The following is a 16,414-nucleotide window of genomic DNA, read 5'->3' on the forward strand; positions in this document are numbered from 1 at the left end:
GCACATGTTTACATTGCTAATATAGAGTGAGGAAACATAAAGCAGGCTTTTAGTAACCAGTAGTGGAGTGTAATTTAGCACATTTACTCAAGTACTGTATTTCAGTACAATTTTGAGGTGCTGTAATTGTACTTAACTTGAAATGTCTTTCATGCTTCTTTCTCCCCAACTGAATTTTAAGCGCAAATGTTGTACTTTTTCACACCACAGTTGTTTGATATAAAGAAACTAAATGATTAGCTATTATAAAAGCATAAGAGAGGATTTGATGCTGTCCAACGTAAGGATCCCCTAAGACAATTCTCAACCCACTCCATGAAACACTTGTCAGGCAAAAGAGTAGCTTGAGTTGGAGACTCGGTCCACTGAGATGCACCACAGAGCACGGGAAGTCCTTCCTGCCGGTGGCCATCAGACTCTTTAACTCCTCCCTCTGAGTGTCAGGCCCAGTCGATATGCTGGCCCATGACTTACTATGTTTGTATAATATTTAATTATTTGTATTTTATTTAATCTTTATTGCACATATAACTTTAATATTAAATGTTTACATATGTTATTTTATCTTTAATTGCCCATTTATACTTTAAAAAATACTTTCACTTGTTTATATAACATATTTTATTTTATTTTATTCATTCCAAAATGGAACAAATGTCACGAAAAACCAATTTCCCCCTGGGATTATTAGAGTATTTCTACAGTAATTGTGATTCGGAAGATTTAGCATCCTAACTGCATACACAGTAATACAAATGTTCTCCTATCTTTGACAAGTGCCGCATTTGAGTAGAATGTAATATTATAACATACTTTATCATTTTTTACCTAAGTATATTTTGTATAAAGTGGAGTAGAATTATAAAGTGGCACAACGTAAACAAATACTCAAGTTGAGGAATGCACAAGATCTAGTTAATATTCCTGTTGAATAAATGTGGTGGAGCAGTAGTGGAGTGTAGATCTTCCTCTGAAATGAAGTGGAGAAGAAGTGGCATACAATGGAAATACTCAAGTTAATACTTGAAATAATGTACTTGGATAGTTTCCACCACTGTCTCTTGACAAACAGCCTCAAATGAGAAGATAAAGAATTGACTGTAACACAGATAGAGGAAGCCTCTTATGGAAATCAAAGCTAAATGTATCAGCTCACACTTGGACAGGTTACAGAGAAGAAGAATATCTGAAACCTGTGAATGTTCCTCGCTGCCTAATGCCTTAACAAAACCCCAGCCTGACAAATATGACAGGTCAATCTGTTTGCGAGCGACAACAAGTCATCACAAGATTCCTTTCCAGGGTGAAAGAGTTACACACACATCTGTTCTGACTGAGAGAGAGAGAGAGAGAGGAGCCTTCTGACTGAGCGGGGAAGGCCTTAAAGTTTCAGCCTGCCGAATGGCGGGGGGATTTGTATTGTGAAAGGCCTGAGAAGAGCGAGGCGGGGCCCTTTGACAGGCTCTTTGTGAGCGGAGGAATCACACATTAATTGCAACTCAAGGGCGGCTGCCTCCACTGTCAATGGGCTTTACGTCGGCAGAGCCAGGTGAAATACCACAGGCATGGATTCAACAACTAAATACTTAAGTCACACATTGTTCTCGTAAAGTGAGTGCTGAGTACGGAGTGAAAAGATGTATCTGAAGGCAGCGCCGTGTCAAAAACATGTCTGTCGTTACCTCCGTAATGGGTTAAGCCCCAAAACAGGGTTGTCAACGTTGGCAAAACATACATCATCTTCTTACACATCGATATGAATGGTGCGCATTACAGCAAGTGATAACCTGTGTGAATACCTAATATAATACTCAATACAAAGAAAATGTGTATGTTTAAGAATCACCAAAATGTCACTTTTTAGTTTTTTGTTGTTCAGTTTATAATCCACATGGAAAATTCAGTGTGATAACAAATAACAAACATAAATAAGTATGAAAAATTAACTTTTTATTTGAATTTTTTTACATTTTAAGAAATTATTCACAAAGCATACATAACAAAAATAAACACATCTAGGTTGACTACATAACACATTGACTACATAACAGTTGACAAATCTGAAATGAAATAATAATAATAGTAATAATTATAATACAAATAAAAGAATGGACACAATATGAATACTCAGGTATACATTAATTGTCAATTCTTACCTCATGTTCCTTATAAATCTTCATTATAGTGTTCTATACTTTACCCATTTCTCCCATCTTTTCCTCAAAAGATATGCATTTGGTTTCTAATTCTCGTAGTTGTTTTCTCCATTCCATAGATTATTTTAGGTTATTCCATTGTGAGTTTATTAAATCATTATCTTTTAGCCAATTCCTTGTCATTTGTTAAAAGATCGCTATTCTTATCACAAGAAATAGGTAGGAATCTCATTTATTTTTTACATTAATAATACTGTGTTCATCTTGATGGTTAAAATGATCTTTTAATATACAATTTGGACGTTCTATGCTAGGTAAAGAGATACATTGAGGATGAAGAAATACACTTGAAAGACACTAGAGACTGAGAAAAGCAGATCTAAAGCCAGACAGACTATACAGAAACATGATGTAGGCGTGTTCAGTACACAGAGAGACAAAGGGAGAAGAGTTTACTTAGAGGTCAGAATCCATGTGAAAATATACTACATAATGCCACAATAAATCAGTTCTGTCAAGATTGTCAAACAGAGATTGCCAAATATTTAGTGAAAGTATCAGCCGATGTTCTGATGCTCTGTCCAAATACAGTCTGAGTCTCTCACAAAGCTTCACGTTCACTTTTTCCACACTTATTTATTTGGCAAACATTTACTCTAACAAGCTCTGGGCCCATAAATTGTAGATATATTTGAAGCTACAAGCAGAGATAAATGGGCCTTCAAACGACCATGTGCATTTTGGGAACTGGTTGGATGCTGTTTGACACTGTGGTGCATTGCCATGACTGGTGCAGACCGTCATACGCGTTAGCATTACTTCTTGCATGTGTGATGCACTGGAAAATACATTTAACAAATCTTGCACAACTTACCCTGTCCACTATGTGGCATGATAGAACACACGCTTACCAAACACTATATTGCATTTTATTCATTGTGGACCACACAATGTAATATTGCATGCACATCTGATGGTGTTTGTAACATAAGGCTGACTTCATGTTGCCAGTAGATGACTGTGACTCAATGTTGATATTTTAAAGCACCTTGGAGGATGTACTCTCAATTTAAAATAAGTTCTTGTATCGTGCCGAGTATCTCAAGATGGCCACAATGCATCGGGGTTCAATGTAATGGAAAGCTTTTTGTAGCTGCATAATTATTTAAAACATTTTTTTTTTTTTTCACTCAAAAATGTAACTGCCGCTGGGGGCACCAGATCGCAAATCTTGCGCAGTGAAATAGTCAATTTCCAGGCAAGAACATCCTTTTTTGCATTTGGTTTTCCAACCACCACCTGCCTCCAATAAATACATAATCACCCGATGCCCAAAACCACCTTAAATGTAAGCATACAGAATACAATGTATTAACTAAAATAATTGCACTAATTAATAATACATTTACTATAACTGCAAGGAAAATAAATGTTTAAATATGAAATAATATAAATCAATGACATGAATGAATAGCTCCGACACTTTTATAAAATGTTCATCCGTCGGGTCTTTAGGTAAAATGTGTACAACATTTGGATTGAAACTGGACTCAATATGTTTGAAACAAATTCAGTCCTCTTTTAAGACCAATATCTTTTTGCAGGACAACCTGTTAAGCCCAGCCTTTCCTCCTACAAAAAACGACCATATAGGTTGATTGTTCAGCAGCTTATTATGACCCAGAGTCACGTTTTAAAGTGTAGCACCTCTAGTGGTCGTGTAAGAAACAACATGCTCTCTTTGATTGCAAACGCTCCTGAGATTCTTTTATTCACAAATAACCCTCTCTGGAAAATCCTAAATTGTAGGATAGTTTGGCCATTAAAACGCTTTTTGATTAGATTTCTAGCGAGAAGTGTATATTGTACTTTTAGAATCTACGTCCAGTGGATGTGTAGGATCTATAGTTTGATAGATATTACGAAGATGATTTGAGTTCTCGCCAGGAGAACGTGTATATGCGGCAGCCTCCATATAAAGTTACGGGTTGAAAACGGTATTTCCGGTCTCAACGTTTTCATAATAAAACCAATTATCAAATGATTTAACAGTGATATCTGCAGTACTCATCCACTAAAAAACATCAGTTTATGCTCCTTGCTTTTGTGTTTTTCCCATAGGTTTTTCTCTTTCGATTCGGAGAGACACATTTATTTTTTCAGAGGTTTTGATAGGCTAAAATCACGCCGCAATGCACGTCGGGATATGGTGTTTATGCGATATGAAATCGGAAAACTTAAAAAAAATAAAAATAATACTTTATTCCTATCACGATCTGTCTGTGTTTTGTTTTGTCTTGTCTTTTTCTGTCTTTGGTTTCCTGTTTTATTTTGATAAGTGTTCACCCCCTGTCTTGCCTGTTGCTTTCTGTCTGGGTTCCCTCCTGTCTGATTACCCGATTGTGTTCACCTTGTGCCCCTGTGTTTTCTCCTCCCTCCTCACCTGTCTCTTGTTTCTTTGATTAGTGTGTCCTTGTGTGTATTTAAGTTCTGTTTTTTCTGTCTGTCATTGTTGGTTCCTTGTGTGTCTTGATGTTGTTCACAGGGAAGAGTTCTGTTTTGTTTCATTTAGCCTTGGAATAAAGGTGTTTTTTCTGTGAAATCTGCGTTTGGGTCCTGCCTGCTTCGCTCATCCCTCACAGAAGGAACTAACCCGAAATGGACCCAGCAGATGATCCATTTGAGGTGGAATTACAACATACCTGGCTCACACAGCCAGGGTCCAGGCTTCTGTTCCGTGCCCAACAGCCATGGTTCCGGCTCCAGAACCGGCCCCAGCAGCCATGGTTCCGGCTTCAGTACCGGCCCCAGTAGCCATGGTCCCGACTCCAGTTTTGGCTCCAGTACTGGCTCTCCGGCCGACGCCAGCTCCCCGTGTCCTGTCGGCGTTCCGGCCGTCTCAAGTCTCCTCTCAAGTTCCTTCTCAAGTCCCCTCTCGAGTCTCTTCTCGAGTCCCCTCTCTAGTCCCCTCTCGAGTCCCCTCTTGAGTCTCCCCTCGAGTTCCCTCTCAAATCTCCTCTCGAGTTCCCTCTCAAGTTCCTTCTCGAGTCTCTTCTCGAGTCCCCTCTCGAGTTGCTTCTCGAGTCACCTCTCGAGTCCCCTCTCAAGTTCCTTCTCAGGTCTCCTCTCGAGTCCCCTCTGAAGTTCCCTCTGGAGTCCTCTTTCAAGGTATCTCTCGAGTTCCCTCTCAAGTCACCTCTCAAGTCTCCTCTCGAGTTCCCTCTCGAGTCTCCTCTCGAGTTCCCTCTCAAGTTCCCTCTCAAGTCCCCTTTCAAGTCACCTCTCGAGTCCCCTCACAAGTCCCTACCCTATGTCCTGTGCCGTTGGAGGTTCCGCTGGGGGTCCTGCCAACTCCATGTCCTGTCCCGTTGGGGGTCCCGCCGACTACTCTTCTGCCGGGGGTCCTGCCAACCCTATGCCCTGTCCCGTTGGAGGCCCCACCGACTACTGTTCTGCCGGGGGTCCTGCCAACCCTATGTCCTGTGCCGTTGGAGGTCCAGATCCAAATTATTTCTCTGTCTTGAACCACCGAAGTAAGGGCTCATTGCACACTTTATATAGGCTCTCAAAAAAAGTATTAGCGCCTTGAAGAAAGGTAGCAAAGTGTTTTCTACATGACTTCCTACATGTTGGGTGATTAAGTGGTAGAAAATTACCAAAAGTGTCCAACCGTTAAATAGTTTAACCCTACATTTCGAGCGTGGAAATAAGCAATTAGTCGCAGCATGCCGCACATACCAGTATATCATCCCAGACCTCCCTTAATTTTCTTTCTGGACCCACATGTAGAGAAACTTCAACATAAAACACTATTCCTTCTACACTGGGTACTCACATTGCTTTTACAAATACAGATAGACACATTGTACCCCTCTTTACATCCTAACACCACTAACACCATTCCTGTGGCCAAGATGAAGTGGTCTTAACAGCTCACAGATGCTCACCATGCACTGATGGTGGGCAGGTATTCAGGGTTGACTTCACCCCCCCCCCTTCCTTCCCTGGCTGCAGCGATTCACTGTGACAAGTTCAAAACACATGCTGGCTTTGCACTTTCAGCTACAAGTTGAAAGGGGCTGGAAACGCATTTGGATGAAAAAGAGCCGAACTAACCATTCACCCTGTTTCATCTGTTTCATCCAATTTCAAACAGCGGTGAAAGAAGAGGACACAGCTCAATTACATATGTCAATAACAGGCGTGTATCAAAAGCAGTTACCTTTTTGAAGTTCAACACATTTTTCAAACGTTTTTTTTCATACTTGGCTTGTCAATCAAACAGTTTGCGGCAGAGTTGTGATGTCTTTCTTTCTTGATGGAGTTTGAGATTCTGCAGTTAGATCTATAAAGTAGAAGTTGGTCAAGTAGGCTTTTCTCTTTGAGAGAGCCCCCAAAAATATCCAGCAGCAACCAGGAATGTATCCCTCTTAAATACATAACACAAAGTTTAAGAAGTGAAAACATGGGGGATTGGAGCGACTGAAAGAACAAGATATTTTACTTAAACTAAAGTAGCAATTCTAAAGTATAGAAACACTCTGGGATGTTTTATCTATAATCAGATCATAATCCTAATGTTAATTATACTTTGTAACTTTTATCTGCAAAGTACCTGTAACAAAATCTGCAGCAAAAAGTACAATGTTTGCGTCTAAATGTATTAGGCTTTGGGACGATTCTAAAATAAAGCCTTTATTAATGAAAAATAAACATTTAAAGAGTAATTGGACGTGTTTACAGTTCCAGTTGACCTATTTACAGTTTTATAATGTTGGTCCATACTGAATGAGTACAAATTGGCTGCAAAGACAGTGTATGAACATCTCTATTTATACATGTATTGTTCAACTATGGAAGTTGTTGTCTGGTTGCTATACTGATGCACCTGTCTCCATAGCGACAGTGAAAGACAGAAGCAAATGTTTGACAAACGTTAATGTAACAAACAGCCCACAATGACTCTTGTTTATTGGGAACAAATAAGGAAGTAATATGATACGTTCCCTCATTAGGTATTTTTCTGGTAAAGGTCTGGTTTCCTTGTTTTTGGAAGAGAACATTTTATTTAAGTAAGGTTTGCCATTTAATTTAGATATTTTTCATTGTGTTTTGTATGCATTTTGTGGTGATGCGCAAGTCATTTTCTTCATGTATTTCTCTGTCTGTTAAATGCTGATTTGTATTAGTATTTTTGCCATTTAGTATGTAGTGAAGTTTGTGCTATTTTTTGGTACTTCAGTTGTAATGCATGTCAATACTAAAACAATACATACAATACTAATTTCCCAGCTATCAGCTGGTCGGGAGGATGTCTGATAACCACATAAACATTTAAAAAAGTATTATTTACAAGCTCTGCCTTCAATGACACTGAACAAAAATATAAAGGCAACACTTTTGTTTTTGCTCCCATTTTTCCTGAGCTGAAATCAAAGATCTAAGGCTTTATCTATGTTCTCAAAAGACCTATAAAGTCCTCTGGGACAAATGTAAAATGTGTAATGTCGGGTTATTTAAATGAACTTTAATTGATTGATTGAGTGCTTTCTGTTCCCTACAGCCAGTCAAGTTATTTTAAACTGTGATTGTATCCTAACCTTAAACATCCTGATGTGACAATATATTACGATGTGGAAAAGGTCCCTTAATCATAATATAGTTGTTACCAATTTGTGTTTAGCATTTTGAAAGGCACCGACAAGATCTTTCTCCCAATAGGGCATCAGATCATATATATGTGTCGTTTTGGGAGGCAGACACATTTTTCGAAGTTTATTTAGAAGGACTTTGTGATAGCACAAAGCAATGTAGAACGATTATAACACAACTGTTATCAGTTTTTCTGTCAAAATACTGAGCAGTATTTGCTTACACATCACCTGCTGATAATCAACATCTGTGCTTATGTGTCGTCTGTCAGAAGATATTATCAGACGGGGTTATTCCTGATCATCATGAGCTGCAGCTTGGTCCGGCCACCAGATGTCAGGCAGGTTGTAATATTAAAGAGACCTTTAACAATGAATGGCAGAACACCTGCAACAAAAGCAACTACAAAGAGACTTTCCTCTGACAGCATTTCCTCTCTATTCAGCCTCCTGCATGACCCCGGCACCATCTTGGAAAAAGATCTCAGCGTTTGTTGCTCTGGATCAGACGCCGGTCCCTCGAGAGAGCTCAAAGCAGCTTTCACAAATTGAGCACCGACAGGCAGAAATTGAGGGTGGAGTGATGGAGAAAGGGCACGGTGCACCTGCCCGTAAATCTTGCAGAAGTTTTCCTTTCACGAGAAGCACTTGAAGAGAGAAATAACAAACAGTGGTCGGAGGGCAATGAGGGAGAGGGAGAGCCGATGGTCAAGAAAGATGTTGATTCTTTTAGAAGGCACACGAGCAGGGGCCACACTGGACACCTTGGAGATCCAAAAGTCAATCATGCAGACACTAACAGGCTGTCTGAGAGGGTCTTGCTCTTTTGATGTTATACCCAACAACTTTGAGGATGATTAACAGAAGCCACGTGTAAAACATAAATAACTATAGAATGTCAGCTCACAGTATCAACAAAGTTCAATTATGACATCTTGACCTTAATGTCAATCAAATTGAAACTAATACTATCATTGAACAGATTTTCAAAAGCAATTTGAGTCTGTTGACGAATCAGACTTTGTTTACAACTACAAAACATTTTGACAGTATTACAAACTGTATAAATAATAATCCAATAATTATGTCCAACCAATGGTTTTTATTTTATTTATTGCTAACGCCTTTGATGACAAAAATGTAAATGCTCTAGCGGGTGTCCAAACTATGGGCCGGGTGCCAAATTAGGCCAGTGGTCCATTTTGAATTGGCCCGCAGCAAATTCTAAAAGTATAATGGAATATGGCCCACACATGAAACTTGTGCTTGTCTCATATTGTACATCTTAAATATATATAACAAATATGTTACATGTATTAATAAGCCCAATTTTCAAATAAATTATGCAAATGTCAAGTCGAAAATCCCAATAACCTATTTGTATAACAGGGATTTTGGGCCCGATGAAAATATATCACATTGGGCCCCACCACCAGGCTCAGGCCACGCCAACCAAGCACAATTGCTGTAAACACCTACAGAACCCAACCGACCCATTTATGCTTTAAATAACTCTACCTTTACAGGCTTGCAACTATCTTGAAGTCCAATACTAACTGCATAATATGCACTGACACTGAGCTGTGAAAATATAACACGTGCAGACGTGCAACATTCTGCTGCAGTAGAATTCACTATTTGATAAGACTAACATTCCTGACAATAGAGTGCCACAGTGACGCATCCTAAAACCCTAATCGATAGTTTTTTGATCGATAGATTTATGATTCGAAAATTATAAAAGTAGATAGACATGTGGAGATTATCCGACTGAACAAAACGTGATCCGTCTCTTAAATGTGTGTCAACCACAGACCTTATTTAGAGCTATTTTCCAAAATCTTATGGAGAAATCGCTTTGCTTTTTTGTCGAGGGAACCCATGCGCAGCTTACTTCCGGGTTTTAGGACGCATCACTGTGGCACTCTATCAGTGTTGGGTATAACGCGTTACAAAAGTAACAGAGTTCAGTAATATATTACTTTTTGCTGTAACGAAGTAATGTAATGTAACGCATTACTAATGGAATGTGGGTAATATATTATCCATTACAATGCTCAGTAACGCAGTTACAACTCATTTTAACCCGAAATTAAATGGTGTTTTGTTTTTTAAGAATGTACTAACATAGCGAGACATTCCGACACCATATAAAATGTGCGGGTAGATAAGTAAACCTGGTTTTTACCCTTCAGGCTTCACGTCGGGATCTTCGGGGGTGCAGGCATGCATTGCACCCCCAGTTGAATGTTGTGCACCCTCTATTCAAAAAAGAGAACGGAGCGAAAAATACAAACAACAAATTGTGTCAGGTGCGCGTGACCTGCTCCGCTGCACGTGCATCATTTTCCACAGTGCTTCCACAGCAGTGACACACATCTGTGGATAATCATTTATACAAAAATGGTTACAGCAACCATCACTAAACGCCAGCAACACTGCATCTACTGCAGACAGTAGCAACAGGTCAGATGGGGACATCACGTTACCCTCCGTTGTGGACACTAGCTTACTCCCGCCTGACTCGCCACCCCCGCAGGTGCCAGCCAGGATACCACGGCAAAACAGAGCCTGCCCAGGTATATCTAAACAAGTAACCCCAGTGGGGTTAGGCGGTCATTTTGCAGCTCGTGGTATAAAAATAGACAAGGGCTAGAATATGAATGTAAAAATAGTGCCATATTCTGCCATGCCCGTAGACATGTTGGGTCAAAAATAATGCATACAATAGCACAGATGCCTTCACCACAAATGGCTACAAAAAGATCTCATATCCCAAGCTTATCAACAAGCTAATCGTGCAGCTGAAATGTTCTCCAGGTCACAAAGTCAACCTCACATGATGATGTGATACCAGTTTTCAAGCACAGTAAATATTCTCTTCCCAGAGTAGGCTATATGATGGGACCAAGGTGATGATGTAGTACATGGTTTTAATAATACTTTTGCTTTTCAATGTTTGCCATTTCAAACCATGAGCTGGTTCAAATCATATTTGCCTTTATTTACAATATGTTCTCATTTGTTTTATCAGTACAGTTTTGAAGCTTTTGTGCTTTTCTTTGCCACAGTCCACTTTGGACTATATGAAATATTTCAGGATTGCACTTTTAACACACTTGAAATGTTCTCACTTGCTTGGTTTCAAAACATAACAAATGCCATAATCTGTTCATTTGGGACCATCAATGCTATTTTTCATTGCTGTTGCCGGCCACTATTGCTCATGTAAACCTACTACTGCTGCGCCCCCTGTAACCTCAGAGGCACCCTGAGTCATTTTGTTCTGGAACCGGGCCTGTACACGGCCATATACTAAACAATCTACAGAGCCCATTCCGTGTCCTGTTATTGTTTACTTCCTCTCTGCCTTCTTCTGGTGATTTATCTGACGTCCAGCGCTCCGTCTTTTAACCTCTTTTCCTTTCTCTTTCTTTATCCTCCTTAGCAACCTTCATTATAGTCCTTGACAGTGGTCTGTACTGCTGTATTAACAACGTGTCACATGTTAAGAATTTACAATCAGAATCGAGTATTCAACTAAGCCGTGTAATAACAGTTGTTAGTAGCCTTAATGGCCTACACCATTACCACCACATTGCCCTTCACTGGATGTATAATGAGCTGCACTAAACTACATTTTAGAATTTAAAATACCTAGCCATCCTTCTGCGGTTACTTTGGTGAAGGTAACTCAAAAGTAATATAAAAATAGTGTAACTCATTACATTTCAGAGACAGTAATATTGTAATGTAACTTATTACTTTAAAAAGACAGTAATAAGTCATATGTAATATATTACATTTTGGAATTAACTTGCCCAACACTGCACTCTATAGACCTCAATAGTCATCTTTTATGGTGTAAATGCCTTTTTAATAATAACATTTTTGAATGGAACATTCATAAATCCAAATAAATATACATGACCTTTTCAATTAAAATAAAGTGAACATTAACACCAATATTATCATTTATAAAATGCTATAACACAAAAAACAACATAAGCAGCAGATTATTTTATTGAATATACATACCAACTACAAAACAAGCGGGTATTAAAGTGTAAACGGACAACAAAACGGAAATGGAAGTGAAAAGGTCTGATGGTGGTGCTAAATCAGAGCCTATTACCTGTTCTCAGTCTTTTTCTCATCATGCATCTTGTGTGTAGTGATCCAATAATGTTACCATAGCCTTGCCCTTTAACAGTTATTACGAGCCCTTGCTCAGCCTTACTCACCAAGAGCCCAGCGCCTAGCCTTCTTACAGGCAAAGTCACTGATCAAGTCCTTGAAGTCCAGCTTTCTAGCCAACTGGCTTTCAATGGACAGCATGGCAAGACTGCAAAGCCTTATGGGGGGGGGGGGGGGGGGGGGGAAGGGCTGCTGAGCCTAAAGATGGATCTGTTGTTCCTGGCACCAGGGGGGACGGAGCCTGAGAAACTCCACCGGCGGTCATACGATGGCTTAAGATGCCCTCACGAATGGCCCGATGTTGTTACGATCAGAGCCGAATTTGAACATTTCCTTTATCGTGTGTCCATCTGGTGTCAATTTCGGGACAGTGTGACAGGGGCTTTACAAAGTGATCAAACATACTGTATTTCCTCGAATGTACTCATAGCAAATAGAGCCTCTTATTATTTTGATGTTGGCTGTCTTCCCTGTTTAAACACTCACTTCATCACCTGACTCATAAATAAAATAAGTGTACCACAATGTAAGCATTGGTTATTCAAATGGGACTCTCAAATAACACAGGCAGAAAGCAAACAGCTCACTGCCAAATGTGGCTCATGTAAAACTAATTATAACACTCCCCATGTTTGCACACACCTGGAGAGCCAGGCTGTGCACAAAATCAAGTGTGTTGTCTAAATGTGTCTGATGCTTTTTTTTTTACAGACCTGTTTACGGTCTGCTAAAACAGATAAGCTTCTAAATATTATTTATTGCAAAACATTATATGATACATTTCAATACCTTATGGTTAAACTATATAGTTATTAAATAAATAATGCCAGACTATTTTTGCCAGAAATGTCTTAAAGAGAATAAATAATGTCCTTTATTGGTAGTTTATTTGTTATTTAATTTATACTGTGCAAAGATTGTTTTCAGTGTACAGAAGTCCGAGATGTATTTTGTAAGAGAATAAATAAATGTAAATAATTAAAAACAATATTTACAAAATTACAAAGAAAAAGTTGCAGTTATTGGTGCATACAGTAATAATGGAACACATGACTTCAAAGTTGTTATTAGTAACTTTTAAAGCTGTCAAATCATTTGTATGTGCTAAAATTAGGTAATGATTAAAATTATTATTTACTTTAATCATTCACTTTTATTTTACGTGAAAATGTACAATAATGTGAAAATACAAAAGACAGACCAATACTTTGTTACAGTAGGTTACTTGATTCTGCTTGGGTTTATTTTAAGTGTCCCTTTTAGAGAGAAATAAAATAGGGCTTTATAAATGAGAGAGAAAGGGAAGAAGGATCAATTCAAGGGACCTTCTTTGCATCAGTAGGTGAGTGATCCATTGTTCAGCCCACCCATTTAAAAAAACCTGAAGACTTTGAATAAGATGTCACGCCAGTGGTTCACCGGAGCCTTTTACGGAGGGTTTCAAGGTGAATGGAAGCCACAACCACTAGCCCTTTCACTGCCAAATGACTGCGGCTGAGCCCTTTCCTGGCTCGGTGAATTTCAAGGGGGCGGTGGCTTGAACCGCAGAGTTAATTAGGTTTGTTTATTTGGGTAACATTTACATTCAGGAACCCTGAGAACATCCTTTATGGAGTCATATAAGAAAGGGCAGAATTGTTGAGGAGGGGAAGTTAGGATCAAAGTTTTAATATGAGGCTTTGTTTTTTGGGATGTGAGGTATTCAAATGATGGGCTGTCAGGCTGGAGTGCTTTTACAAGGTCATTGAAGTGTCAATGTCAATAGATAGATGGATAGATAGATAGATAGATAGATAGATAGATAGATAGATAGATAGATAGATAGATAGATAGATAGATAGTAGATAGATGGATGCATCTTAACAATTGCCAATATAAAGAATATAGTTAATTGTTTCTATTCATTATTAAATTGTATATTAGCACATGTGTGTTTTAAAGCTGAAGACTGCCCGTTCCTGTTTCAAAATCCATCGTGGAGTTTGGGTGTGTAAAAAAAAATACAAATGCTTTAGACCAGGGGTATCCAAACTACGGCCTGGGGGGCAAATGAGGCCTATGTGGTCCATTTTTAATTGTCACGCAGCAATTTATAAAAGTATAATGGAATATGGCTCACACATGAAACGTGGTTTTGTCTTATATTGTATATCTTAAATATATCGAAAAATATATGAATAATATTAATATATGGTTAATTGTTTCTATTCATTATTACATTGTATATTAGCACATGTGTGTTTCAAAATCCATGGTGGAGTTTGGGTGTGTAAAATGGTGCAAACAAGACATTTAATATTAAATGTATCATAAATATATGTAAAGATTACCAAGAAACATTTTGAATATTGACATTTCTCAGTCCTAAAACAGATCTCAATATGTATTTTTAATCTATTTGGATAAAATACACTCTATGTAAATGCAGACAAATTATGAACTGTACTTTGAAAGGAAAAAACAGGAGCAGAAAAAAATAATAGCTCAGTCATGCATAAACAAACAAGTCCCCAGTAAAAACAGCTTTATCTTTTCATAATGAAAACTACACAAAGTTTCTGATATCAGAATGATGCAAATGAAGCCTGACTAAACCTGTGTATCGTTTTGCATGGTTTGCCTTTGAAACTCCACTTTGCTATCATCAGATGTTCTAACTTAGTGTATGTAAATGACGGCTGGCACTCAATCGCTCTGGACTTGGCATGTTTGTTTAGAGCTCAGATGTCTGTGGTCATTCATTACCTGCCAGGTGCTTCTGTGTGACAGCACAGAGCTGCACAGGCCAGCCAATTGAGGCAACTGCTGGTCACTGCTTCCATCTTGTGTCCACTTTAGGGATTTCAAGGAGGAGCACATACAGTGGAGTATGAACAGTTCCCTAAAGAAGCTTTAAAGAAAGATTGAAAACAAGTGCTTGTTTGTATTTTTTATTTATGATGCTGACATGGGACACAATAGACATCATGCTTTCAGTCCACAAAGTAAGCAAGCCCCACAGGAAAAACATTGTATATTTATGCACTGGCGGTCAATGGCTAATTTGCATCCATTACATGTCCTCTTTCAGACTAGTAAAAAGGAAAACGTTAAAAAAAACAAGAATTGTAATTCTCAACCTGTATTCTCAAAATCAAAAATCTATTTAAAATGATGAGCATAGGTTCACAGTACGGAGTATGATGAAGGTCATAAATCGTGTTAATATAATGCATAATGTAGACAGATCACACTACACTGCAGGGGAATGGGATAAAAACATGTTAGAGATCTCCATGAAACTTAAGTTGACTATACTTATAGCATTTCTTTTGGAAAACATGTATTTAAATGTTATATTTAAATATATAAACAAGGCATTACATATGTGCTAATGTGCACACATTTCAAGATATGAACATTTCATAAAGCAGGTTAACATTTAAATGTATGGACATTAGAGTCCAGGTGTAAAAATAGGGAAAAGGTTAAGAAAATTGCACATGATTAATATATTGACCTATAAAATCAGTGGCGTGCTGCTTTAGCGATGACATTTTTACCACAACTTTGAGCTTAAAAGATTTATAGACTGAGTTAACTTATTAAGAGATACATTATTTGATAGACAGCAAAAGAATAGCATTGATTTTTATCAGGGCCTGCTGAAAGATGCAAGGATATTAATGATATGACAGTCAAAATGAATACAGCTAATTGACTTTTCTTTTGAAAGAACTCCAGTTGTGTTTGGAATTCTGTTTGCTTTGGAATGACACAATGGTCACCATGTTGGTTCTACATCAATGACTAAAAATAATGATCAATGATTAATGCATTTTAATCAGATAGCTGTCCAAGTTTTGTATTATTCTGTTGAACAATAAATTCTTTAGCATATTTTTTTCATTATTCAACATTCCTTAATGCCTGTATTGAATAAATGTGTTCAAGGTTACAACAAGGTGCAGGTTCCTTAAAGCCATTGTTAACACATTACAGATGGAGGCTTGCATTGACTTGCATGAGTGTCCTGTGCAGACAAAGAGACTTCACAAGTGGAAAGCGTCAGAATGTACATGTTTTTCTCTTATTTATGTGCATCCCAAACACAGATGCTACTACTTGAAAGTAAAAGCAACACAATAAATAAGAGTATTTATCCACTTTTAAAAAGCAGAGACAGGGTTTAACATTAACAGTACATCAACACATATTTCACATGTGTACTGTTGCTTATCACAGTATTAGAAACATGTTATTAAATTAGAATAGGTGTTATCAGTGACGAGATTAGATTAGCGTCTTGTGTACAGTTATGGCCACTCAACCACAAAGAAAGTTACAGCAAAAAGTTACTGCAATGGCTAGAGAAGAAAATGTGGATGAATGACGTGGGGAAAAGCCAATCATTGTAGAGGTAGGCGGGTA

The sequence above is a fragment of the Gymnodraco acuticeps genome, unplaced genomic scaffold (assembly GCF_902827175.1).
Source record: "Gymnodraco acuticeps unplaced genomic scaffold, fGymAcu1.1, whole genome shotgun sequence".
NCBI classification, from domain to species: domain Eukaryota; kingdom Metazoa; phylum Chordata; class Actinopteri; order Perciformes; family Bathydraconidae; genus Gymnodraco; species Gymnodraco acuticeps.